This window comes from Dipodomys spectabilis, unplaced genomic scaffold (assembly GCF_019054845.1).
Source record: "Dipodomys spectabilis isolate Male_0828 unplaced genomic scaffold, ASM1905484v1 ptg000298l, whole genome shotgun sequence".
In the NCBI taxonomy this organism is placed as follows: Eukaryota; Metazoa; Chordata; class Mammalia; order Rodentia; family Heteromyidae; genus Dipodomys; species Dipodomys spectabilis.
The window spans coordinates 3,459,471-3,486,590 of record NW_024870975.1 but is presented as its reverse complement, the minus strand read 5'-3'; the positions used below and the strand labels follow the sequence as shown (position 1 = coordinate 3,486,590).

The 27,120-nt window shown below is 33.0% G+C and overlaps 1 non-coding gene across 1 annotated transcript; it reads right to left on the bottom strand.

The window, feature by feature from the left end:
- Positions 1-2,019: 2,019 nt before the first annotated feature.
- Positions 2,020-2,126, bottom strand: LOC122127311. Its single transcript, XR_006151123.1, has one exon. It is a non-coding gene; the product is annotated as a U6 spliceosomal RNA (small nuclear RNA).
- Positions 2,127-27,120: the final 24,994 nt, after the last annotated feature.

Genomic DNA, 27,120 nt, shown 5'->3' with positions numbered 1-27,120 from the left:
GTAATGGTTTTTGTAATGCTTATTGCATTCTATTTAGTATTTTAAAAAAACTGCTGGCTAAACTCAAAGCTCCTTCACAGAAGTTTAGGTTAAGTACTTCACAAGTTTTATTTCCCTTAATTCTTAAGATAATATTTGTTATAATGCTAATGTTATTACCATTTTAGTGTTGGGAAAATTGTAATTAAATGCCTTAAGTAGATGACCCAAAGACATACAGTGAGAAAGGAAATGAGGCAAAGTTTCCAAAAGCCTTTTAGCAGTACACAAAAGGTAGGTAAAATCTCTCCAGTCTCTTACATTCTCAATTCAATATTCATAGTGTCCAAGAAATAATAGCATAGCAATTAATGTCCATGGTGATTGTTTTCTGTTACATTTTGTCTTCAACACAGACTGTGTTGGTGAGATTGGGTTATCATGTAGAGAGTTGAGCTTATAAATTGAGGAAACTTCCAGTTTCCTTTTTAAAAAGTACTAAAACTTTTAAATATTATCATTAACTGACTTTTAAGAATCAAAAACCTAAAAAATTCATATACAATCACCCAAAATGCTTTCAAAGTAGGAGATGATAAAACAGGACCCTGTGAAGTAAATTTTCTTCTACTTTTGAAATTATTCTGAAAACCTTGTGCTGGATGGTCGCACCTGTAATCCTAACTCCTCCGGTCATCTACTCAGGAGCCCGAGATCTGTGGATAACAGTTGGAACCCAATCAGGGCAAAATAAATTCATGAGACAATTTTTCAAAAATTTATTGAACTAGCATAGGGCCAAGAATGAAGATGTAGCTTATATAGTAGCTCACCAATCTAGAGAGGAAAGGCCTAGCAAGACCTTGAAGCCGCGATTTCAAATTCTGAGCATGCCAACAGAAATGCAATTTCCTGTACATGCATGCTACTTGCGCGCGCGCGTGCACACACACACATACACACATACATCCATTCTAAATATCTTCATATCAGTGTTTTGCATTAATTTCTTTGTTAACGATATTATATAAGCAAAATAAAGGAAATAAACTCCTCCCTCTTAGAAAAGTTTTATACTTTTTATTGTAAAAATACTGTACACAGGTGTCATATTTACATGAGCTAGGTAATGAGAACAATTCCTAACAAGCATTGTTACCTCCTCCTTTATCTTTCCCCTACCATTCCTTCCCTCGCACCTCCACAAGTGCACACCCCTCCCCCCTTCCCCTGCCTAAATTGTAACGTTCATTTTTCAGCATAGTGTCTTGTGCATCTCATTGTTACAATGGGTCAACCTGTATCCCTATTTAGGCATTTTGTGTTTTTCCTTCCTCTCCCCAAATTAGAAGAGCATATATACAAGATATAGGCGCATCAACTTCAAATACAGTGAAAACAGTTGTTATAGCATGGGGAGGAACCTATAAAAAGACACAAAAAATCACATTGCACATTATAAGTACATTAGAAACAATAGCAAAAAAGAGAAAAATTCTTGTATCCCTATCTTGGGTTTCATTTCCCGGAACATTATGCTATCTGGTCATATGGACATACCTTTTGAGCTTTTCTGCTTATACTATACATATATTAGTTATTGAAAATTAGGAAACCATGGGACCTGTGTTCTTTTGGATTTGGCTTACTTCACTTAATATTTTTCCATATCTTTCCAATTTCTAACAAATTGGATGATGCCATTCTTTCTGATGGAGGCATAGAATTCCATTGTTTATATAAAACACATTCTCTTGATCCATTCTTCTGCTGAGGAGCATCGGGGTTGGTTCCATATCTTAGTTATCTTAAATAATGCTGCAATAAATGTAGTTGTGCTGGTAGTTTTAGTATGGTCTTGTTTGTGATCATTTGGGTAAATGCCCAAAAGTGGGATTTCTGGATCATATGGGAGATCTATGTGGAGTCATTTGAGGAACCTCCATACTAATTTCCAAAATGGTTGAAAAAGTTTACACTCCCACCAAGAATGCAGTAAGGTTACCTTCTGTCCACATCCCCTCCAGCATCTATTGTTGTAAAACTATGGAATGCTTCAGGAATTTGCCTGTCATCCTTGCGCAGGGGCCATGCTAATCTTCTCAGTATCATTACAATGTTAGTTTATGTGATGCTGAATTGAGCACAGAATATTTTTTATATATAAAGTGTAATTGATTTTCTTAAACTAGGCAATTCAACAAAAAGTAAGTTTAGAAGAATTGTGAAATTTTAGAACCATGTACTTCTTACATAAGCACACATTTAAGAATAATGTCAAGATGGACATGTCAAAAACAAAATAATTCCAGATATTTGCGGTTCAAGAGATGTGTAGGGGAAATAATTCAATTGTTCTATACAAGGCACATGTCATAATGAACACAGCAGCAAGTGTTAAGGGTTGTTAAAAATTTTAGTGTTTTATATCTATTTAATTTTAGGATTATATGCCAAAATTAGGACTGTTTGGCAGGTATAAAATTTTCTATAATGTATTTAAGATTTATGTTAGCAGACATATAGTACTAAGTATGTACATTTCAGAATTTATAGAAACTTTGTTAATGAGAAGTTGCAAAGTCTTTGTGTGAAGAAGCAGAATGAAGGGTTAAGACTACACAGTTCTTGTTAAAATTTAGGGATTCCTTACTTTATATTTTAGCGAGGAACAAGAGATGATATAAGCCATAAACAAATAATGAGTTGAACCATAATAACCTTAGTGTGTAACTTTGAAGACTATTCATAGCCTATAAAAATCTTGTTGAACATCATAATCTTAGGCGGTTTAAAATGTACAGGAATATGAGAAAATAGAAAATCTAATATGTAGTGCACTTCAAATACTAAAAACACTGGTAATTGTTTTGTTTTTTATTTTATTAATCATTATTTAATTATTGGTTTTCTTTGTAGCATTGTTATACTTGTTATATAATACAACTTTTTGTTAGTCATCATTAGGAGGTACTTTGAGAATGTTACTGGGGTGGTCAAACCATTTTTTTTATAGGTGCATGTGAATTTACAACTAGGAAAATTAAGAACAAAATATTTATTAAAAATGATCAAGTAGAGTCTGAATCAGGAGAGTTGATACATGTCCACAACTAAAATCTTAGCCCTAGGTTGAAGCAACAGTATTACAGAGTTGAGGCCACAAATGTGAGAGACTGTGTTTTGTTTTGTTTTGTTTTATTTTGACTTTTTGTCATGGGGCTTGAACTCTGGGGCCTGAGTGCTGTTCCTCAGGCAAGGCTAGCGCTAACACTTGAGGCAGAGCACCATTTCCATCATTTTCTACTTATGTGGTGCTGAGGAATCAAACCCAGGGCCTCATGCATGAAAGGCAAGCACTCTACCACTGAGCCAACTTCCTAGCACTTGAGAGACTGTGTTTTTAAAAAAATCATCTAAACAACATTTTCCTTTTGCTTTGGGTTATATAAGGAAATATATAAATATCTTTTTCTATTTTTGTGAATTGTTGTACTTCTAAATTTATAGTAACTTCAGCCACTTTATCCTTTTCAAAGTCATGAAATATCTCTGAGAGTTTGCTGCTGTGAAGATCGTTTTTGCATTTATAATTTCTTCTGAGTCACTTTTATTTTTATCAACATAACTTTATATTTCATGTTGATGGATTACAAATATCAAATACCTGCAAATGTACACATAGAGTCTAAAGATAGCAGTATGAATATTCTCATACAGCTCTTGTTTATCTATTATTCACTTTCAATATTATGATATTTCTCTCTTTCACTCTGTCTCATTTCCTCTCTTTCTCTTCCATGCCCCATGTCTGCTACTTAGAATTTCTGCTGGGCTACTATTATGCTTCAGGATCTACTAGTTTTGAGGGAACATGAAAGCAACCATCGGTTAACCTTGCATTCTTTAAGAGTTATGACAGTGACATGATATTATTCTTTGCCATTCTAAATGGTAAAATAACATACCTAGGAGTTCCTTTTCACTTTTACTTCTACTATAAATTTTATCTCATAGGAATCATTGGAATGGATAAGATACTTTAACCTGTGACCTAAAATTATTTTTCTTTTATATTTTTAATCTTCTACAAGATTATTTTATATATTTTTAAAAATTTTGTTCTTTTTATTATTTTTTCTTTTTTATTGTGAAAATACTGTACAGAGGGGTTGTAATTACATGGACAAGATAATGAGTACATTTCCTATCAAGCATTGTAGCGTCCTCCTTTGTTTCTCCTTCCCAGAACTTCCAATCCTCCTTGTCCCCCATATCAAATACTCCCCCCAACCAAAGTAGTAAAGTTCGTTTTTCGACATAAGTACTTGTACATATTAGTGTTGCAATGGGTCCACCCGTATCCTTATTTAAACGAATTGTTTTTTCCCACCCCCCCACAAATTATATCAACATCAAATACAGTGAAAGCAGGGGTTATACCGTGGGGGAGGGACATCCAAAGCAACAAAGAAATATTCTTTAAATATGTTAGAAAAAATCGCATTAAAAACATTTGAATATATATCTTAGGGTTCATGTCCCTAACATCAACCTATCTGACCTTTTCTGCTTGACTCAGACATATGCTAGTTGTTGCAAATAAGTTTAACCATGAAACCTATGTTTCTTTGGGCTTGGCTTACTTCACTTAATAGAATTTTTTCCTAGCCTTTCCATTTCCTAACAAATGGGGCAATGTCATTTTTTCTGATGGAGGCATAGAATTCCATTGTGTATATATACCACATTCTCTTGATCCATTCATCTACTGAGGGGCATCTGGGTTGGTTTCATGTCTTAGCTATGGCAAATAATGCTGCAATAAACATAGTTGTGCTGGTAGCTTTAGTGTGGTCTTATTTGTGATCATTTGGTGAAACGCCCAAAAGTGGGATTGCTGGGTCATAGGGGAGATCTATGTAGAGTCTTTTGAGGAACCTCCATACTGCTTTTCAACATGGTTGAACAAGTTTACTCTCCCACCAACAATGCAGTAAGGTTCCCTTCTGTCCACATCTCCTCCAACATCTAACAGCCTCTTCAGTAGATGGTGCTGGAAAAATTGGTTAACTACTTGCAGAAAAATAGCTAGATCCTTATATATCACTCTGCACCAGAATCAACTCCAAATTGATCAAATACCTTGGAGTCAAATCAGACACTCTGAAAACATTACAGGATGGAAAAGGAGAAACCCTAGGTCTAATTGGCACAAGCCAAAATTTCCTTAATAGAGTCCCAGAAACACAACAAATCAAAGAAAATTTGGGCAAATGGGATTGCATGAAATTTCAGAGCTTCTGCATGGCAAAGGACATAGCTAGCAAGATCAATAGAATGTCCTCGGATTGGAAGAAAATCCTCACTAGCCATACAACAGACAAGGGTCTCATATCTAAAGTCTACCTGGATATCAACAAATTAAATCCCCCAACAACAAATCTTCAAAGAAACAACTACCCAATAAATAAGTGGGCTAAAAACTTACAGAGAAACTTCTCTGAAGGTGAAAGAAGGATGGCCAATAGTCACATGAATAAATGCTCAACCTCTCTAGCCATAAAAGAAATGCAAATCAAAGCAACATTGAGATACCACCTCACCCCAGGTAGAATGGCTATAATCAAGAATTTTTTTCCTTTTACAAGCAACCTTTTATTCTTTTATTATCAGTTAGTAACTACCTGTAATGAAAAAAAGCTATCCTATGGAAAGTAGACCGAAGTTGTTCACAGGGATGGTCAAAAACTAATGGGGGAAGTGAGTACAAAGGATATCCATAATAGATCACAGATCTGCAGAGCAATTTATCATGTACATTTTGTGAGAATGACAATGTGCTAGGAACTATAGATTGAATCACTGAACATCTGATATACATATATATGCACATATATTTATATTTGTATATTCATTTATATATGCATATATGTGTGTATATGCCCTTATGTAGGTTCACTTGCACGTTAGCATACACACAAATACACACATACATATACACATATAAACGTGCACACATAGAGAAAGATACATAATTATAGCCAACTCAAGTTTCACTAGTTGTTGAATATGCCTTAGACGGAATGCTTGGAACCATTTCAAATTTGATAATTGCAATTCGAAGCTATTCCAAGTAGATAAACCTAGGAGATTCTTTTCTCCACTCTTGGTAAAAGGAAGAAGTGAAAGTGTGGCTCAGGTCTATAGATTAAACATAGAGAATTAAAGCCCAGGTAGAGCTCAAGGCCAGGAGTTCAAATCCCAGTACCTGCACAATATAAAAAAAAGGAGTCATTTGTCTTTGAAAAGGGATATTTTTCCAAAAATGAATACCCAGGACAATTTTCAAGTTCCAAAACTCTTCGAAAGGCTCTTTCACATCTTAAACTGATTCCTCTCCTTGATTCACATTATGGAAAATAGGAGTCACACTTCACATTAAAAAGTATATGCATTGTTGAACAGTTCTTACCATTTTTAATGTAAAAGAAGCATGAGAGAGGAATTCACCTCACTTGGGTGAGTTAAGTTTGACTCACTGACAGACTTTTGTAAGTAAATGAGGGTCTGTTTACATGTAAAAAGTCTATACAGATGGTTTCCTAGGAGAGAGAACAAGCTAGCTGTTGTCCAAGTTTGAATCAGAGTAATTTATTCCTATGATAAAAAATATCATAGGAAGCTCATCTCATAGAACACTATACAGACAGTAATTTCAAAAGGATGAAAAACCCATTTCTATATTGTAAACAGCCAGGTTTTCACAAGCAAAAAACAGTTTCCTGAGCCAAGAAAATATAAGTTAGAGAAAAATGGACTGTGTTAAATAAAGGTAATGGCTTAGTGACAGGTGTAAAACTGTTCTGTTATCACAAATAAACTATAAATTTTTTATCATGTCCCTAACAAGAATCTCCAAGATAGGCCTTGTTAAATCTGTCATAGAGGACTGGGTTTATGCAATTGTCAGTTTTGTTAGGGTCCAATATCTTCTACATTCGCTTGGGTTGCAATCCGCTCAAACCACATGCAGTGAATGGAAAAACATGCTGCCTTGCAAGGCATCTAAGGGATTTTTGTGCCACTGTGAATATTTATCGTATTTCTTCTTGTAATGATACCTGTCAGTGTGAAGTCCTTTCTTGATAAGAATGATAGTTTCTGTACCCTTTGTTCCACTAACAAATCTCAGATATATAAATTTAACCGTGCGCCCATGGCTCATGCCTATAATCTTAGCTACTCAGGAGGCTGAGATCTGAGGATCATAGTTTAATGCCTGCCCAGACAGGAATTTCCATGAAATATTTCTCTCCAGTAAACCACCAGAAAACTGGAAGTGGCGCTATGTCTCCAGCAGTAGAGTTCTTACATTGAGCTGAAGAGTACAGGAACAGGACTCAAGCCCAGATTTCAAGCCCCAGGACTGACCAAAAAAAAGGAAAAATGTATATATGTAGATATGCATATATGATGAGATAAATTACATTTATATATAAATCAATATTTATGATGCACATTTAAAATATAACTAAATAATTGACATATTTATAATATATACATATATTTACATATATAAGCTCATATTATATCTGTATGTTGATAAATATATTTGTAATTAATATCCAAAGAGTACATCTGAAGTTTTTGGGGAAAATGTAGTGTCTAAAGGCTAACTACTGACCCATCATACTTTCAATTATTTTTTTCCAATTAATACAATGTCTGAAGTACTAAGACTGAATGATTATGAAACAGAGTTGTTGTTTTATTCCTTATGATTTTTGATTAGAAACATCTACTTACTTGGTATGAAACCTACCAAAATGTGATCTTGAAATCACACTCCACAAACTGGACAGATATATCAATTTAGCAACTTACAGGTCTCAAATTTTTATTTGAATCCTGTATCTCACAAAAATTCAGTTTCCTTTGAGTCAACTACATATACAAACATGCCAAGATTTTCATGCTCACATACATCCCCATACTCACATGACATACTAAATGTAACACTGTAGTAAAAAATAATATAGATACTGAAAAAGAACACCTTTGCCAATGTAATTAAATTTTATTTTTTTAATTCAATGCATTATGTAATACTGATGAAAGAGCAGCTAAAAAGATGTTTTAAATACAAGAGTGTCTGCTTAAAGAGCATGTTTCTCATTCCAAACATCATTATTTCCACCTTTCCTTCTCCCACATAAAAAATATAAGTAACTACAGAATTAACCTACATGTTTCTTAATCACTCATTGAAGAAAGAAAGTGTAATATATATACATACATATATACATATATACACAATGATATACTATTTAGCCACAAAGAATAGTGAAATCATATCATCTTCAAGAAAATAGATAGAACTGGAACTTTAACGCAATAAGTCTTATTGTGAAAAACAAATACTAGATTTCTCATATGCAGACTCTAGTCCAAGAAAGAAAAATGAATGACCCAGATGTAAAAGATGGAAACTGATTAAATTTGGAAAAAAATGTAAGAGAGAAGATGAAGAGAAACATTGTGGAGTAAATATGTTCAAATATTTCCTAGGTTAGTATAATGACATAATAAAACATAAGTATAAAAATAAGATAATGAAATTTATAAAAGGAAAAAATTTAGCAAGCTACATTATAGGGATGTATGTGTATAACACAATAAAATACTTTGTGAAATTAACATTTGCTAATAAAAAGTCAAAAATGCATTAGAGTTGTTGTACAGTCATATGTTATTTTCCATTTTTTGTTCACATATTTCCCTGAAAAAGTAAAAGGAGAAATAGGTTTTGCTCATTTAGAAAGACAATCTTGTCCAATTAGCATAAAGATACTCTAGTTAATTAATGTCAATATGAAATTGTTAAATTAATTATTGTATTAGAATAATTCCAATGCACTGTTCAAATATTACCCTATAGGTATATACTTTTTGCTATTTATTGAATAAGTAGTCTTTACTTAATTACTATATGCCATTTTCTGAATGTAGTTTGGTATATGCAACTAGGATATATTATACCTGAACAGGAAATCAATTATTCAAAAAGTTTTATCAAAAATGCCTCTAACGAAAAAAAGAGGTAAACCCAAATTATGTATATTTGAAAACAATACTTGCTTAGTCCTCTTCTCACATTCCCGATTCCCTTCTTGAGAATGCTACACATTGTAGGGAATTTGTTAACATGTTTTAGAGACATAGGTTGACTTTAAAACAATGAGTTAGTTTATGCTGCATTTTTGTTTACTTTATATCCAGAAAAGCTAAATTCTTACCTTATCATTTTCCTTAGACTTTATACTCAGGTTTCATCTCTGATGGGAGAAAGATAGAGATATAAACATTTTTTAACAGTGGCTAAATTTAGGCTGAGGAATCTATGTACAACTATTCTCATGCAGATAGACCTCATCAGTCACGTGACCACAATATCAAAATGTTAACCTATGCTTCCTGAAATCATGCTTATGAGATCTTGTGTATTATAAACAGTGGTTATTAGCATTTGTTTTCAAACAACCTCATTTCATGGGTTAGGAACTAAAGTGAGATATTTTACTCAAAATTTAAGGAGGCATCCAAATTTAGTTACCAAGATATACAGCATTTAACACAATGTTTGAAAAATGCAAGATAAAGGAAATAATTTATAAAAAAAAAAACAACGTTTAAAATAAATAGAGAATCAGTATGACTGATTTTTCTTTTACCCCAGCTGCAATATGGCTTTCATGATGACTTTTCTGGTTGTATGTTTAGTTAGGTCTGATATTTAGTTGGAGAAGTTATGTTCTTTGAAATTTTAATTTGTCAGATTAAAGAGGAAATTAATTCCATGCCAGAGTCAACATCCATAATAATGTTACAGTTGTATTCTTCTATTTTGCCAAAGTTTTAAATCAGCTTGAGTAACTTGGGTCTTTTTTGAATCTAACTAAATAGGTATGAAATTTTGTCAGTACTAGATTTTGACCACCATTTATTAAAATATTATTTTCAATTCTCTCTTTTCATGAGATTTTTAATTTCATTTATATAATGTGCTGAATTTTCCTTTAGATAACACATATTCAGTCTTCTAAAAGCAGTGTAATTTGGAGTAGTTTTAAATTATGTACTTCATGTACACTGCTCAGATTCTTTGCATATTTTGTTCTTGATAAGTCAGTAGTATTTAGTTCTCATTATGGATATTTTGGACTTAGTAATTGCATTTCTGAAATTTTTAAGTATGTCATGATTTTTGTGATACTGTAGCAATTTTTCTTTTAAATATGTACAGATCTTGCTTCACATACAGTTACATTTGTTTTAAACAATTTGATTCATTCAAGGGACTTGCTATATTAGGTTCATCCAGATGAATTTAATTACAAATTAGTTCAACCTTATTTCTGAGAGACAGTTATCCTTATAGTTCTACTCAAATTAACATGTATTTGAAGGTTTTGTACTTAAAAAAATAAAGTGGGCACAATATCTTTTTGTTCCTGGTGAAGTTCCAATTTGCTGGTTGTTTTCCAGCTGTGATGACTTCAACATATGTGTGTATTTTATTTCAATTGTTTTGTGTCTATATTTTGTTTCATATAATAGAAAATACAAAAAGAATCAATGATATAGAAGTTTTCCAAATAGAATTCTAAGAGATACTTCAATTTTTGTGACAACTGGGAATAGGGAGATCTTCTAAGTGGAGGGATTAGCAAAATAACAGAGACGTTGTTTGACGTGATTTGAATTTTGCCTCCTCTTGCCGAACTATTTTCAATGGTAATACTTCAAATTCTTTAGTGGAAAGAAAATAATTTTATGTGGATGAACTCAGAATTTTTGGTTTAATTGGGACACACTAAACATTCATATTTGTTTTGTTTTGCATTTCTTTTTTTTATTGTGAAAATACTGTACAGAGGGGTTGCAATTACATGGGCAAGATTATGAGTATATTTCTTATCAAGCATTGTAGCCTCCTCCTTTGTTTCCCCTTCCCATCCCTTCCCATTCATATTTTATTTTTAACTCTAAATTTTTTCCTTAGTTAAAACCACACATGTGAATTTGTAATGTTAAAATAGCACCTAAAATTTATATGAAATTGTCGAAATTATTTTCACTTCACACTATATGCAATATAGAATGTAATAACAATAGTGTGTGTGATAGTATGTAATAATTGACTTTGGTGAAAATCCATTACAGTGGATTTTTGTGAAATACAGAGTAATGGTAAGAATTATATTTGATTCTATTAAAAAATTCACAGTTACATCTAAAAGTAACTCATAGTTATAAACTAATATTGAAAAAATAAGATTGTTTATTGGAAAAAGCCAGAAGTTTCAATAAGCTTGCTTTTTAAAAAATGGACTTGGATTTGAGCTTTGGTGACTGTAATCCTAGCTACTCAGGATTCTGAGATCTGAGGATCGTGGTTCAAAGCCAGCCTGAGCAGAAAAGTCTGTGAGATTCTTATCTCCAATAAACAACCTAAAAACAAGAAATGGCACTGTGGCCCAAGTGGTACAGTGGTAGCATTGAGCTGAAGAACTGATGGACAATTCCCAGGCCCAGAATTCAAGCCCCATGACCGACAAAAATATTGACATGGATTTTCACTTTATTATTTTATGATTTTTTATGAGTGGTTGTTCAGTGAAAAATGTCATTGGTGTTTATATATTGTGTTGGCATAAAATGAGCCTGCTATTATCTTAATTTAGCCAAAAAAAACCTCTGATCCTATGACAGCATAAATTTTATGGGAAATGGTTAAGAGAAGGATGACTTTCTGAAAAAAATATATATACCCCCCCTAAAAAAACAAGAACAAAAGAAAACATGTGCCAGGACTAATAGTCTGTCAGTTTGTTTTAACTTTTAATCAAAAATTAAACTAATACTTGATAATATTTTATTAACGCATTTAAATTTTCTTCATCTTTCTCATTTAAGATTCACTTTAAAAAGAAATTCAAAAGGTGACAGTGTTTTTTCCTTACTTTTCCACAGACATGATTATTTCATCATTATACTGTATAGCCCAATATACCCAGAAAGTATTTGTTAAGGAAAAAAATAATTCCAATTCTTTGGTTTGCTTCAGTCTGTATTTAAAGCTGCATACCACATCTTATCCACCATATTGTCAGTCTTCTCATTTGATACATTTCAATAAGTTTCTATCAGCCAGCAAAGTTTTACAAACAACGTGCTTTCATTCATTGTGCTTTCCAAAATATAACTCATAAATGTCAACAACGACGCACAACCTGAAATATCTGTGGATTTTTCAACTTAGGGTGTAATCACATTCCACTACTTAGAACCTGCTGTTCATAGGCATTAATTGCTCTGTCACTTCCAGTCTTTAGAACAGCAGCATTTGTTAGTGGCATACATTTTTATTTGTTTACCACATCCCGTTTATTTTCAGCAAGAACTGTCTTCATGGAAGTTGGTAATAGATGAGGTTTTCAATCATGTGGTTTAATAGGCCTCTGTGGATATAGAATACCCATTTATGTGACTAAATATTTAAATTAATACCATAATTATTTCCTTTAATTTTCTGGATAATGTTCTAAAATCTAGGTATTTTTAAAAGAAATATTGTACATTGTTTCCTTGATGACAACATAATTATAAGACTTTAAATGCTCATATACCATAGCCATCTTAAATGAGGTGGATGTACTAGGGTTTGCATGAAAAACTTTTGGTACAGCATTGATGTTTGAATCTTGGATGGGATTTGATTGGGATTGTGGCAGGCTTTCATGGTTTGAGAAGAAAAACAAAAGGCCATACTAATACTTTTATCCTCTACATTGTTGTATTCGTTTATTCATACACACATACAAACACACAGATAAACACATATGTTGTATGAAGACTGCAAGAAAATATTTTAATAGGAATTCCATAAAATATTTAGTCTACTGAGATCTGATTAGAATTTATAGAAATATCTAGTTGCTTCCACCCCTGGACAAGTCATTATCAATGGTGAAGATATGGCCAATTGCTTTTAGAATGCCCCAGAAAGACCTACGTGTTAAAGAAAAATGACTTTCTATTTCCTCCCAGACTGTGGAGAATACCTGAATAGTTCTTCTGGAGATTAAATTCTTTAGAGTGAAACACATGAGAACTAGATTCTCATCTACTTTCTTCTTTTATCTTCTAATCATTCTAGGTCAAAACATTTCTCTTTGACATACTCCCCACCTTGACATTGTCTTGTCACAGGCCCCAAAATCAATAAAACCAACTGAACATACACTGAAACCTTCAAAGTTCTAAATCTGAGTAAGCCTTCCTGCTTAATAAATGAACAATAACACTTATTGTGGTAGGTTATAAAGCTAACACGGAAGTTTAGTCTTTCTAACACTGAAGAGTACATTAGAGTATGCTTCATTATAAAATATCTAACTCTATGTTGTATTTTGTGTTTTTGTTTCTGTTGATCCCAGGGCTTAAACTCAGGACCTGGATGGTGCTTTTATGTTGAAGGCCAGTGCTCTACATACCATTTGACCTAGAAATCCATTTCCCTTGGTGGTTAATTGGAATTAAGTATGGAATGATCATTCCGACTCCAAGCTGTCTTCACACTGTAATCTTCAGATCTCAATCTCTTACCTAGCTAAGATTACATCCTTGAACAACCCTTACCTAACAATGTTTCATATTTTGTAGAATTCCAATTCTCATTGTATATTTTGTAGAATTCTAATTCTCAGCATTGTATAGATGCTCCTACTACAACATAAAAATTAAGACATACTAAAGATATTTGCAAATTATATAATGGAGGTCTGCTCATTTTGTGACAATATCTGTGCTCATTCTCATCATTCCTTTATTTACTACACCATCAGCCTTCTAAAATCAGCTTCATTTCCTGGAGAAGATTACCAATCAGTCCAGCCAATATCCACCCAGAGGGTTTTAAAGCAAGCTTTAAGGAAGGAAGATAACATGAAGTGGCGACTACAGAATTTCTATGGAGAACTAGAAGGTTATCAAATTATATCTAACATCTTTCACATTTCTACCTTCCTTCTCATAATTAGGAAAGCATTGACTAACACTATAAATGTATTGCATTTAGAACTTAAGGATCAATTTTTTTCCAACCTGAAGCCTTCTTTTCCATGATTTTTGAAATAAACTTTTGGGAGATTTTTTTTATTGTCATGTGATTCCATCCAAAACAAAGCCATGTATATCAAGAAAGCCAATGTTTTCAGCTCAAGAGTACTAAACTTAAGAGGGAGAAAATTAAGGTTAACTATATATGTTAAGCACAAATATAGGCAATATCAAGACATTTTGAAATTGTATAGCTTAGTGGATAAAGTGGCTCAAACCTGTAATGTTATCTACTTGGGCATCAACAATTAGAGAATTCCAGTTCCAGGGAAGCCTAGACAAAAAAAGAAGTTTCAGAAACTAACCATTTGCTGGGTGCAATGTTTTATGCTTGTTTTAGTAGGACTGCAGTCCAATCAGGCCCAGGCATAGTGATACTACCTCAAAATAAGCAATCCATCTACAATCTGCAGGTATGGCAGTAATGGAGATGCTATTTCACAAGTATAGTGTTTTGGGTTCAATACTCCAATACCACTAGGAATTTAAGTGTGTGCCACCAGACAGGGGAATAGAATTTCAACATGTGTATCTGGAAGAAGTTACATCATCCAATACTCTTTGAAACTTTTTCTTTAATTCAGTGTGATATATCATTTGGATATTATTTCATAGAAGATAATAACTTAAGGACAAGCTTATAACATGTGAATTATGTGAATGAATAATTATACTGATGGCAAAGTGAAGTAAGATTGTTTAGTGGCTCTTGAATCACATCACAGGTAACCATGTAAACATGGTACAGCCTTTTGAAGGCCCTTATGAAGTATTTGAACAATCTCTGATGAGTTAATTGCTTTCAGAAATATTCGTTTGAGCCAACAAATACAGATCTCCTTTGATTTTAATTACGGTCTGCTAGTAGACTCTCACAGACGAAAAAATCAGAGGATGCTAATTTCTCTGATAAAATACAAAATAAAAATTTTATAATTAATATAACATGAAGACTGTAATATTAAATGAATATCAATAATAATAAATTAATAAATATCAATAGCACTCTTATTACTAGTACTCATATTCTATAATATATTGACATCCTTTGGTTACCTCAAATATTTGAATATTTATAACTAAATGTAAATTGTTTGCAAATAGTTATTTGATGATGTTAAAAATGAGAAAAAGATTTGTATATATATTTACTATAGATGCAAACAGATTCACCTGGTTATTTCTGATCCTTCTTTTGTTGGTTTCATTCATGCATGCGGAACAGGCAGAGAAAGGAAAATTGCAAACTTGCATTTACTAGGGTTAATTACATGAAGTTTATTTTGGGCTAAATAGCAGATTTTATAGATTAAATTGTTTTTGTCCCTTCCTTCCTCCCTTCCTTCCTTTGTTCCTTCATTCCTTCCTTTTTTCCTTCCTTCCTTCTTTCTTCTTTCCTTCCTCGTTCCCTCCTTCCATACCTATCTCTCTTTCTCTCTTTTCTTTCTTTCTCTTGTTTCTTTCTCTTTTTCTTTCTTTCATTTTCTTCTATTCTTCCTTTCTTTTTTTACTCAGAATATTTCTTTTTTTGGGGGGGAGGTCCGGTCGTGGGGCCTGAACTCTGGGCCTGGGCGCTGTCCCTCAGCTCTTCAGCTCAAGGCTAGCGCTCTACCACTTGAGCCACAGCGCCACTTCCAGCTTTTTTTTTCTTATGTGGTGCTGAGGAATTGAACCCAGGGCCTCAGGCATGCAAGGCAAGCACTCTACCACTGAGCCACCTTCCCAGCAGCCCCTCAGAATATTTCTTATGGCTACAGAAAAAATACCAACTCTTGTACAACAAGATGTTATGAGTAATTATAAATATACTTGATTAATTTTAATTTTAATAACCTATGTTTAATCTAAGAAAACTTTTACTAAAAGCAACTCACCAAAGTTGCAGGATATGTAAAAAATACTACTGTTCATGATATTGTTTATTTCTTGAAACTAAAATAAGAATTTAAACATTAATATTTTGTGTGTGAGTGTGTGTGTGTTGTTCTTGTGATTTGAACTCAAGACCTATCCCTGGGCTGAGAAGGTGGCTCAGTGCTAGAATGCATGCCTTCCACATATGAGGCCCTGGGTACGATTCCTCAGCACCACATAAGGAGAAAAATTCAGAAGTGGCTCACGTGGTAGAGTGCTAGCCTTGAGATGAAAAGCTGAGGGACAGCACCCAGGACCAGATTTCAGGCCCCACAACCGACAAAAAAAACCAAGACCTATCCCTTAGTTGTTTTTTTCCCCCCTCAAGGATATTGCTCTAATATTTGAGTCACAACTCCACTTCTGGCTTTGTGTGTGTGTTGTGATGAGTGTTTATGATTAATTGAGATGCGTCTCACAAACTTTCTTCCCAAGGCTGGCTTTTAAAAAATTATTTTTAATTAAATAATTATTTTTTTTGTGAAAATACCGTACAATTACAATTACATGGGCAAGGTAATGAGTACGTTTCTTATCAAGCATTGTTGCCTTCTCCTTTGTTTCCTCTTCCAACCCATCCCGTTTCACACCGCCCCCCATCCCCCCGGGGCTAAAGTTTGTAAAGCTTGTTTTTTGACATAACGACTTTTACATCTCATTGTTGCAATGGGTCGACCTGTATCCCTATTTAAACGGTTTATTTTTGCTATTCCCCTCCTCCTCATCAAATACAGTGAAAGCAGGGGATATACCGTGGGGGTGGGACATGTCTGAAACAAGCAGAAAAGGTCAGATATGTTGATGTTAGGTGAAATGAACCTCAAGATAAGTATTCAAATGTTTTTTTTTTCTTTCTTGTGATTGTTTCTAACATATTTATAAGATATTTTCTTTGTTGCCAAGTCTGACTTTGAACCCCAGCTTCCTGAGTAGTGAGGATTACAAGCTTGAGATATTCATATTCAGCACACATATAATACATTTAACAATAAAATAAATTTCTTATTCTTTGAATTCTAGAGGCTCAATTTAAGAAATTAAAATTTAGATATTTATTTAGTTATTAAACCTGAACCTGCAGTGTGAAAAATAGTTTTCATTTTTATGAAAAAATATATTCTCGAAGATTTAAATGACAGAATCTTTGCACAAATTGAAGTACTCTAAATTCAAAAGCAACAAAGGGATCGTTAAACAAATTTCTCATGTAAACTAAAAGCAATAGGCTCTGTCAGGGTGAATTAAGCAATTTTTCATTAAGGATTATCTACTGTGGTCACATGATTTTCTCGTCTTTTAAACTTAATCTTTTTGAAATAAAATAGAGATCCATATTTTTGAATATATAAAAATCTTAGTTACTGCTCATGTGTTTCTGAGGTTTGATTACCAAGACATTTCAGCGAAACATTGAATTTCGTGTATTTTATGTTAACAGTGATTTTTAGACATTGAATCAATCTCAATATGAGATAAAGCAAGATATTCCATGACTTATCCGTTTATCCTATAGACTTGAATATAACTTATTTTTGAATGTTAGGAAATTCATATTATACCTACTCTATAAAATAATTAAGAATTTAATGATTGTAGTAGTATTTATTTTTCCTTCAACTAGAAAGAACTTCATTAGATGACAAAATCTTGAATGAAAATATCATAAAATTATGAAAAATTCAAGTCATTATGAGTTAGATGAAGTAGTCACTTTTGTAGGTCATAAAATGAAATATCTTGAAGCTTCCTTATCTGTTAAATGTATTTGCACTCAAAATATCGCTCCAGCAATTTTATAACCAAAACACCTCCATGCCAAATAGCTTCTCTGATTAATTCAAGTAAATATTTAGGAACAGAAGTTATAACAATGTATAGGAATATCTACCCACCACTCTAGAAATCAAATCTGAAATCTTAAAGGATTGAGATTAATAATTAGCTTTCACTATGTTGCCATAAAGAGGTGAACCCTTTCAAGTCAGCATAGTTGTAGAGATTTGGTCACCGAGAACTTGTAGTCAAAAAGTATGTTAAGGTCAAGTCCTTTCCTCCTCTTCCTTCTTTTTCTTCTCTGTCTCCTTTTCCTTCTCCTTTTCCTTCTCCCTCTCCCTCTTTCCATCCTTTAGTTTCTCCCTCTCCCACTTCTATGTCACTTCTTCTTTACTTCCTGGATTCCATGAATACTCATACTCCATCACGTGTTCCTTACATGGGGTACTGTGCCACCACCAACCCAAAACAATTAAGAAACATAAACTGAAATGTATAAAATCAGAAGCCAAGATTAATCTTTCCCCCTTTTAAGTGAATTTTATAAAGTATTTTGTCATGTTAATAGGAGACTATCACAGCATGCTCTCATTTATTATAAGTGATAAGATTTACTAGAAAAAAAATTTGACCAACATCTCCCTAATGAAATGATTGATTAAATTAATATTATATTAGGAAAAATCTACTTTAAAATATCAGATATACTTTAATAAGTGGCAAAAAAAATCACATCTACGGTTTGCTATGAAAAAATAGCAGAATTCAATCTGTTCCTCAAGGAAATTGACCTATAATTGGCAGTATTGTCAATTTCATAAATGATGTTAGAAGAGTATAGAAAAAATTTCAACTCAAACTGCATGATATAAAATTTACTTTGTCCCCTGTATACTATTTCTAGTTCCCAAAATGACTTGTATTTTATCACATTTTTAAGTAACTTTAAGTAGTCTTATGGGAGTTATTGCTGTTTGACAAAGCAGTTTATGAATAGTGTTTAGTGAGGTTTTTGTTTGTTTGTTTGTTTACTTTTTTGTCTTCGGAGGTTTGAACGCTGGGCTGGGAGCTGTCCCTGAACTCCTTTGGATGAATACTAGAACTCTATCACTTGAGACACAGCAGCACTTTCAGATGTTTCTGAGATTTAATTGGTGATAATAATCTCACAGTCTTTCCTGCCTGGGCCGTAATCAAACCTCAATCCTCAGCCTCCTGATTACCTAGAATTATAGGCGTGAGCCACTAGTGCCCGGCTTAATACAAAGGAACTTTTTTTTGGCTAGTCCCGGGGCTTGAACTCAGGGCCTTGTCAATGTTCTTAAGTTTCTTTTCCTCACGCTAGTACTCTGATTTGTGTCATAGTGCCAATTCCAGCTTATTTTGTTTATGTAGTACTGAGGAATCAAACACCGGGCTTCACACATTCAAGGCAAGCAGTTTATCATTAAGACAAATTCCATGGTCAATACAATGCATATTGATCATCATTATCACTCATCCTTCTCAATCCTATCTCATCCCTCAATTTACATAATTTTGTAGAATATTCACTGACTCGCAATGTCATGTATGGTCACTAAGAAAATATATCACAGATCATATTTTATTGATAATCATATTCATCAACGCACTAAAGTTATGCATTATATAATTCTGTGATTTTAAATTGTAAATTTTTACACAGATTCACCGACTACTATTCTAAAATTTTTCCTAAGGATAATGCAAATGCAATCTGTGATCCTTCGATAAAGTACAATGATTCTTAGAATGTTAAAGATTTGGAGTAAGAACATCACTTTCAGTTCTAGAACATTTTATCATCACTATCCTCTCAAAATACTCCAATATTTATTAGTAAACACTTCCTGTCATTATTTCAACCTACCCTCCCTTTAGCAGATATTATTTCATATTCAACCTCTACAGATGTGCCAATTTTAAAAAGCTCATATAATTAGAAAATGCAGTCTATTTTATCTATTTCTCCCATGTAATGTTACTATTTCAAAAGTAAGTCCATCTAAATTTTTCTCATAGATAGAGCATATTGTTTTGTATGCATGTATATAATGGTATTATATCCTCAATGGGCATTTAAATATTTTATTATATGTTATTGTAAAACGTTTTGCTATGTATATTCTTGTACATGTGTCTCATTGGACATATGTTGAAATATATTTTGTATATAAAATTATGATTGAAAATGCTATATCATAGAGACAACTCTACGTGTAATATCTTAAAGTTTGCCAGTATGTTTAACAAACTGAAAATATCATTTTAAATGCCAAGCACCAATGTATAAGGATTCCAATTTCTACATAATGGTTGTGCAAGGGTATCTTATTGTTTCTATTTCCACTAATCTCTATATGTATGCAATGTCGTGGTATGTTATGATACTTCGATATATTCCTTGGTTGTTGTTATATTACTATAGAGATATGTATTTGGATTTTTGATAAATTATTCAGGATGGTTAAAGTTTTTCACTGGCATTAATATGCTCTTAATATATTTCTGATTCGTCTCTTTAAATAAATGTATATGTACACACTATGTCTGTATATATACAAATACCTATATATATGTATACATATTTAAGAATATAAAGATGTGTACATACATATATATAAACATATTTGTATATTATTATTTTCATTTGTCTGTAAGTTATCATTTTACTTTATTTATCAAACAGGTCCTTTATTGATTTTATTTTATTGTTACAATGTTGCACAGAGAAGACGGGCGCCGGTGGCTCATGCCTGTAATCCTAACTACTCAGGAGGCTGAGAACTAAGGATGGTGGTTCAAAGCCAGCCTGTGCAGTAAATGTCCATGAGACTCTTACCTCCAATAAACCACCAGAAATTGAGAAGTGGCACTATGGCTTAAGTGGTAGAGATTTAGCCTTGAGCTGAAGAGCTGAGGGAGACTTTAGGCCCACGACTACCACCAACAACAACAATAAAAAGTATACTGACTCAAAAAGCAATAGTATTAAGCAGTCTTAAAGATGGGCTCAAGTCTAACATTTTAGTATTATCTTAGATAACAGCAGCCTTCTAGTTCAATGAGCCATGAGCCTTCAAACTGTTGACCGAATTTCTTAGTTTATTTAGACAATCACTATAAGTATGTATTTTCTCAACTCTCTTTCTTTCATTTCACCACAGAATCTGAATTTTTCCTTTATGTCATACTTGAATACCAAAGTCTTTGGAAGATATTTATTAATTGGTGTATATTAATTGTGCAAAAAATCTTATTGAAATATTTTACACTCTCACATATTAATGAAGGCGTTGATTAACCCGTTTCTGTCTTTCTCCATTCCCATTGCCCTTTATTTTTCAACTGTTTTTTGTGAATTTCTTTGTGCTATCTTCACACATCGTCAAAATGTATTAAATTGAAAATTATAAAATGCTGAATATAAAAGTAAAAATTTAAATAAATTGAGACTTATCTTTTTTGTGGGTTGGAGGATACAATTCAGCAAAGATATAAATTGTCTCCTCCCCTTTTTTTTTGTTCATTCATGAGGCTTGAAATCTAGTCCTGGGCACTGTCCCTCTGTTCTTCAGTTCAAAGTGAATAATCTGCTCATTGAGCAACTGTGCAACTTCTGGTTTTCTGGTGATTATTTATACATGAGAGTCTTATGGACATTCACGTTCCAGCTGGCTCTGAACTGAAATCCTCAGATCTCAGCCTCCTAGACAGCTAGAATTACAAGTATGAGCCAACAGCGCTCAGCTTCACAGTTTTATTTAAGTTTATGACAATTTCTAAAAACACCTGACCAGCACTCTGAGTCATTGAAAAAGAATAATAAACTGGAATATATTGCTCTTTGTAATATTAAAGCTGTTAGTGTAAATTTGTTATATTTGTAGAGGAAATAATACACAGCTTAATAGGTCTGTAGGGCACCAGATTAGATCCACATAAATATTATTAAGGAATATTTAATAAGGGGTAAAACCAAACATTTGTGGAATGACATTCTCTTTAATAAGGGGGATAGATTAGACAGTATTTGGGAGAATTAAAAAGTGAACATTTAGTTAAACATAACAATTTATTCAAGCAGGATTTATTTATTTATTAACTTCAAACAGGATTGAAACGTGGTATATAAAACCAAAAGGGTTTTTTAAATGTAAAGCAAAGGAAGATTTCTTGGCAATTTTGGAGATGAAATATTCTAAAATTTGGCATTAAAATTGTAAGAAAGGAAAATGATATAGTTCAACTCAATAAAAGTGTAAAACAATTTAGTCTGTGAAAGCTCATATACAAATAGTGAATAGAAGTTGGGAGCAGGTGGTTGATGTATTTCATCCTAGCTACTTGGGAGGCTGTGATTTGAGTATTGCAGTTTGAAGCCAGCCCACAAAATAAAGTTCCTGAGAATCTTATCTCTGATGGATCAGCAAAAAATGTCAGACTGAAATGGTAAATTATTAACAAATTGTAACAAATCTCAGGGACGCTGAGTTCAAGCCCCAAGACGATACATACATGTACAAAAGTAATAATAGTAATACGATGATGATGATGATGATGATGATGATGATGATGATGATGATGATGATGATGATGATGATGATGATGATGATGAAGGGTACCCATAGTCAAGGATAAAATATTTGCAACTCTTATACCTGAAGAATGCCTCAAATCTAGACTCTACATATAACTCTTAAAAACCTAATGTTAAAAAGAACATAAATTAGAAACAAGCAAAATACATCTTGTGAAACATATGCACAAGAAAATCATCATCAGTCCTCAAGTAAATGCATATTGAAACTAAAATGACATCATAAAACATGTACGAGAATTACTTCACATAATACAATAATGACCATTATAAATGGTATCAAGAAACACAGAAACTGGATGCTCACAGGAATGTCAAATGGGAAAGCCACTTCTGAAAATATTTTGACAGGTCCCTAGAATAGAAATATGCAACCACCCACAGAATAGTACAGGAATTGAGCTCTTTAGGTTTTGTCTCATAGAAATAAAATGTAACATTCACCCAAAGGCCAAAACACAGAGGATTATAGAAGCATTATTTCCTCTAGTCTAAGAAATGGAAATCAATTCAGGCTTTCTTCAGGTGAATGGGAAATGTATTGTGCTACATTCTCTAATAGCAGAACCAAAAGGCAATTAGAGTGAACATAATACCATATTAAGACATACAATAACTGGGAATAATCTACCATAGAATTGAAGGCAATCTTAAAAACTTAATTATTGCATGATGTAGAAGTTAGAGAAAAAATGTGTTGGTTGGCAGGATGAAACAGGTTTGGGATGGGAAAAAGAGAAGTAGTGGGTTTAAGTTTAAAAGGGAAACATGATACAGACTTATTTTTGGTAAAGTAATGTACCTGTAAATATTGTATATTCATATAGAGTTGATAAAATTATATTGGAATTAATATGTGCACAAAGTAATTAAAGTAACTAAAGTTTGCATAAGGTACTTGTTAAATATTGTCCTACTTGTGATGAATACTAGTAATATTTAAATAAGTTGGAAAAAGTTTTCAAGTGGTTTATCTGTGTTCTTACATCTTAAAGATCCATAGTAACCTCAATAGAATTTAATCATATCTAGAAAACAGAAGGTAATATTGAATGTTTGCATTGAAAACTAGTTTGAGTTCAAGCTTGAGATGAAGTATACCTTGCTAATTAGAAGATTTGGAAGACAGATATCAGGGGAAATTTTGACAAAAAAATTCGTGAGTAACTACAAAAACAAAGAAAGGTAGATGTAGTGTAATTTTCCTGATATTTTGTTTGTGGAAGCCATAGGTAAGAGATCATTGCTCAAGGGAGGCTTGGCCTGAAAAATAATCTAAAATGGTTAGAGCCTTAGTAACTTCAAGCACCATATTGCCAAAGAAAAAAAGAAGAAAACAAAAAAGTTTTATGTCATTGGATACAAGAATTGAAAGTATTTTTTTTACTGTTTTAGTATTCAGGCCTCTCTAATATAAAAGCATTTATTTCAAGTAATTATTGTATTACCACTATTTATTAACTTATTATTAGACCTTCTTGGAGATTGAATCCATGGCTTTTTATATATTAGTCTAGTTCCACAACTGAGCTGTACCCCAGCTCTCTTGTACAGTTTTGTAAATTGTCTATGAATTCTTCAATAGTTAGCTATTCTACTTTCCATCTTATCTTTTCTCTCCCACATTTTCCCCTATGTATTTTAGTTTATGTGTTGAAAACTTTTCTCAATTTTATCTTCTAAACTTAGAATTTTGCTTTTGAGTTTATAGATAAGGTGGTTATTTTTATGACATCTTTAAAAATTATATACAGATATATGTATTTCATACATATGATTGATTCTTAGAGTTCATTGCAATAAGCAGCATTTATCTGGTCAGATACATATAGCTATTGAGCCATTGTGATCCTATCCTAAGAATAGCTTTCCTTGTTCTTGCCATGTGAATGCTTAGAGTGCTGTTAATCATATCCAAGTGTAATTATTTGTCTTTTACAATCTATTGGATTAATTTGTAGATTTATGGACATATCTTCTTATTAGAAATTAGGAAAACTATGCAGCATATATTTAATTGGATCTAGCTTATTTCACTTAATACCATTTTTCCCCAGTCTTTCCATTTCTTCAGGCATGGAGTAATGCCATTCTTTCCAGTGGAAGCAAGAATTACATCAATATAACAGAATTGAAGACCCAGAAATGAATCCACTCCTATAGGCACATAATATTTGATAATGGAGACAGAAACACAGGATGGAAGAAAAACAGCCTTCAAAAAATTGTGCTGGTAGAATTGACTGTACACAGAAAACTGAAATTAGATCCTTATATATCCCCCTGCACCAGAATTGATTCCAAATGGATCAAAGACCTCAATGTAAGTCCAGATGCCTTAGGAATCTTACAGTTAGGGGAAACATGAGGGCTCCCTGGCACAGGTTAAAACTTCCAAAGTAAGTCTGGAAAACATTTGTCAGACTCAAAAGCCATGAAAAAAAGAGATAGTGTAACACAGATTTCTTAGGTAGCAAACTTACAGACGAGAGCCTCAGCCAATGCTAAACCATTCCTCCCTTTTCTAGCTAGGTTATTTATAGTGGGTTTACATGACTATAAGGGTTTTCTGGTAGGGATTAGTAAGAAAACAACTAATGCTAAGACAGAGATAGTATGTGAAATGTGTTGTAGCTGGAGAAAGGGAGGGATTAAGGCTGGGGGTCTAGTTCAAAGCCTTGGCTTGGTGCCAGCTAAGTAAGGTATAGCTGCACCAGGGAAGGTGGGTAAAACAGGAGTGGTTATAAACAAAATCACTGGTCTGAAGCCTCAAAATAAGGACCTTAGTCTGTGTGGAACAAACAGTCTCTAACATGAGGTTTTTAATCTCAGTTAACCAGCACGATTTTAGATTTTTGCAGAGTGGGATGTTGCATAGTCACAGGCAATGTCTCCTATGTCAGGTAATCCAATCTACTCTTTCACATGTTACCCTATAGCCAGGTTTTATACAAATGACTACAATGTGATTGTACAAATGTGATTGCCACTTTTCCCTCTCACGAATCAAAACTATCAAATGATTTCTGTCTTCCAGATGTTTACATATTTCTCATGATCTTTTCTACCATTTTGTCTTCATTATTGATGTTCATAGTACTTTTTGTTGTTGCCTTGTGTGTATATGCCATTTTTAGGGCTTGAACTCAATGTTTAATGGTCTCTCTTGTAATTTTTACTCATGGTGGATGACACTCTATCCTTGAGCCGCATCCTCACCTTCTGCTTCTTGCTTGATAATTGGAGATAATTTTTCACATTTTTGTCTGTTTGGACTGACATTGAACTAAAATTATCAGGTCTCAGCCTCCTGAGTTCTAGGATTGTACACATGAATGGCTAACACCAATCTTTGCTTTACTATTATTTTAATTATGTGATAAAGGAAAGTAGAAGTATATTTGTGTTAAGGGTGCAATTTTTAAATAAAAGTTTGAATCAACTTGATATAATATAACTTATCACTTTTAACAGTTAAATCAATGAATATTACATATTCCCACAGAAATTTAATTGAAAACAAAAGGCATAACTGTTTTCTTAAAGCAATTAATGGAACCATGAATTATTTTCACTTTACAATTCATGTTTTATATAACTTTAATTAGCAGACTTCCATGACTAAAAGTAAATATATTAATTGTATACCACAAGAAGGAAAGTGATTACAGTTAAGGACAGATATATCATTACAGCCAGAAGATACATTTTTGAGCATTCTCACTAAAAGGAATGTTACATGCAGAAAAAAATGGATATGATGTATTTTATCATTACACAACATATATATGAATGGGATTGCTACTCAATAATTTATAAATAATTATGTAGGTAGGAGCCAGTGACTCATGCTTGTAGCACTAGCTACTAAGGAGGCTGAGGACTGAGAATTATGTTCAAAACCAGCCTAAGCAGGAAAGTCCGTGAGACCCTTATCTCCACTGAGCCACCAGAAAACTGGCAGTGGCTCAAGTGGTAGAGCACTAGTCTTGAGATGAAGAGCTGAGGGAGAGTGTCCAGGCCTAGATTTCAAGCCCTACGACGGACAAAAATTAAAAATAAATATTTTGACTTAAATGTTAAAGTATATATTTCAAAAAATTTTAAATCCTCATTAGGTATACTAGTTTATATAAATATAGAGAAGTATTTTCTGGATTTAGTTGTGATTTAATCAATTTGTAAATCACATATTTCTCACTCAATTCATATTTGTATATTTCTATACTAATATAATTAACTGTTACATGATAGGCAATGCTGTTTTAGGAATCTTTTTAAATTTCTTTTATTTTATTTTTATTTATTAATTTATTTTTATTGTGAAAATACTGCACAGAACAGTTTCAATAACATGGGCAAGAAAATGAGAATATTTCTTAGCAAGCATTGTAGTCTCCTCCTTTGTTTCCCCTACCCGTCCCTTCCCATCCTCCACCTGTTCTTCCCACCCAATCCTCCTCCCCACATCCCCCCCACACCAAAGTTGTAAAGTTCTTTTCGACATAACGACTTGTACATCTCCTTGTTGCAATGGGTCCACCTGTAACCCTATTTAAACGATTTGTTTTTTCCCTTCCCCTCCACAAATTATATCGACATCAAATACAGTGAAAGCAGGGGTTATACCGTGAGCAACAAAGCAACAA